Genomic DNA, 2,738 nt, shown 5'->3' with positions numbered 1-2,738 from the left:
TGGAAAAAAGATAGAGAAATGGTTCTCATGAATGTGGTTGTCAAACATCAATGAAATCAAAACAAGAGTGTTACCAGCAATATCGAATGCTTCAGAGTAAACCTAGAATGAGAACAAATAAAATTGGAAAATACAGAGTTCAAGTAGAATGAGCCAAAAATTCAGGGGTGAAGCCAGGAGAAAGTGGAGTCATGGAATTTCTTACATGAGATGTTTTCAAGAAGACAACACTGATCAGAAAAACTCAAACTTAGTTAGAGTAAAGGGTGGTTTGAGGTCATAAAAAAAAGGAGGTAACAATCAAATTAGCAATCAAAATAACTATTTTCAGAATAACCAATTGATCACTAACCACATACAAAATACTGTTGTTATGATATGATATCTCTTCCCTTGCTTGGAAATCTTCATGTGGATTAAAAGGAGCTAGGGCTTATATGGAAGACATTGGCTTCAGGTTCTGAAAACAAAAATTCTCACTACTTGCTGTCAGTCACTGAGGAAGCACAGTCATTTTTAAGGGGAGAAATTTCCTTATTCGGAATTGTTTACTCTTTAGGTAAATTTCCCTGGCTTTGATTTTTTTTCAGATACATTAATACTCTGTAAACCAATCAAATACCATTTTCAGAAGTCCAACATTTTCCAATCAAGAAAAAAAAAAATCTACTGAATTTGGTTTTGGTAATAAGTAAATAAGTGCATTACTTTTAAAAATATGTGAAGAATAATACATATTCATTTTAAAGACTCATGAAAATGAAAGAAAAAAAGTCAGCACAATTGATCATTTTCTGAATTGAAACACACCCTTCAGGCCAATCTTTCTTGCTCTCTCGTATTGGCTCTTCCTCACATCCTGTCCTCATAACACCCAACTGCTCTAAGGGATGGCCCGCCAACCTCTCCTGTTTCTATGTATACTCACTCTATTGATGTTTTACCGCATTTAGTGGCTTTATGTATTCTGCCTACATTGGTGATTCTCAAGCTTTCTCTGCTGCTCTGACATCTCCATTGTATACCAGTAATATATCTCATTGTGTATTCCATATCCATTTTAATAAATAATAGCTAACTTGGCATGTCCAAAAGTCAGCTTCTAATCCTTCTCCCGACAAATTACTCCCTTACCATAGTGCTCCTTTTCTCAGTTAATCAAAAGGCAGTTTTGCCAGTGTCTTAGACCAGACATATTAGAGTCATCATTGACTCCGTTCTCTCCCACCCCATACATCATCTCTCCATAAATACTAGGGAGGCTTTTACAGAATCTCACCACCTATTGCTGCTTTGACTGCCTCCAGCCTGCTGCTAGCTCCTGTTATCTCTTTACTATATCACACAATTACCTTACAGCTGATCTCCCCTTTTTTCTTTTTCTCCTTCAATTATTCTGACCCCAGTGTCCACGGTAAGCCCGGAAAATGGAAATCATTCCTTTTCTTTTAACCCTCTGCTACATTCAAACTCAGAGTCAAAACCAAAGTTTTTAAACCGATTTGCCTCCTCTTCATTTCTGGAGCTCATACACCACTACTCTTTCCATCACTCATGTTATTTTAGTCACAGTGGCCTTGGAATAGATTCTTGAATATGCCAGCTGCATTCCTATATCAAGGCTTTCACCAGCTGCAAATTTTCTGGGAACCCTCCCCTGAAAATATTCACATAGGCTTTCCTCGAACTCCTGCACCATTCTTTGCTCTAATTGAACTCTGTACTTGACCACTCCCCATACTCATTGCTCTCTATACCTTTTTTTTTTCCTTTCTTTTTCTCCATAGTACTGACTCACATCTATCTGTGTTTTGCTTATTTGCTACCTAAAAAAGTAGGTAATATGGTTTTCTCTCTTCCATTAGAATGTAAAACCTATAAGGTGCACTAGTTTTGTGTCACTGCTATAACAAATTACCACACAATTATCAACTTAAAACACCACAGATTTGTTATGTCAGTTTTTGTAGGTCAGAAGTCCAGGGGTAGCGTAGATCTGCTGTGTCTTCTGCTTAGAGTCTAATGAGGCAGAAATCAAGATGCCAGCAAGGTTGCCTTTCTTTCTGGAGACCCTGGATATGTACGTACCTGCTTTCAAACATGTTCAGGTTGTGGGAAGATTTCAGTTGCATGCCGCTGTCAGACTGAGGGTTCTTTTCCTTTGGTAGTTGTCAGCGGAGGGTATTTTTTCATTTCCAGAAGCTTCTTTAATTTCCTGAATCACAACCACTTTCATCTTCAATCAATGCCAGCTTGGTGGCTTGAGTTCCTCTTATGTATTAAATGTCTCAGACCTCTTCTTCTGCCTCATGTCTACCACTTCCAGCTGGAGAAAATTCTCTTCTTTTGAGTTCATGTTTGGGCCCACCCCAGTAGTCCAGAATCTTCTCACTATTTTAAGTTCTACAACCCTCATTATATCTCTGAAGTCCATTTTGCCGTGTAATATAGCATATTCCAAATCTCCACGGATTAGAATTTAGAATTTAGACATGGTTTTTTTGGGGTGTGGGGGATACATTATCCTGCCTACCACTAAGGTTATGAATTTGTGAGCGTATGCATATATATTTTTTCACAATCCCTGGCTCAGATTCAGTGTGAATTAATACATGCTTTATACATTTTAAATAGTCAACTTTTGATGAATCCTCAGTTTAACATGGAAATAGCAATGTAATATATCCTAGTAGTGTTTAAAATAATGTTGCCAATTAAAGAACTATATTGTTTCTAAC

The sequence above is a fragment of the Theropithecus gelada genome, chromosome 3 (genome assembly GCF_003255815.1).
Source record: "Theropithecus gelada isolate Dixy chromosome 3, Tgel_1.0, whole genome shotgun sequence".
Classification (NCBI taxonomy): Eukaryota; Metazoa; Chordata; class Mammalia; order Primates; family Cercopithecidae; genus Theropithecus; species Theropithecus gelada.
The sequence above is the reverse complement of the archived record's forward strand: the minus strand, read 5'-3'. Positions refer to the sequence as shown.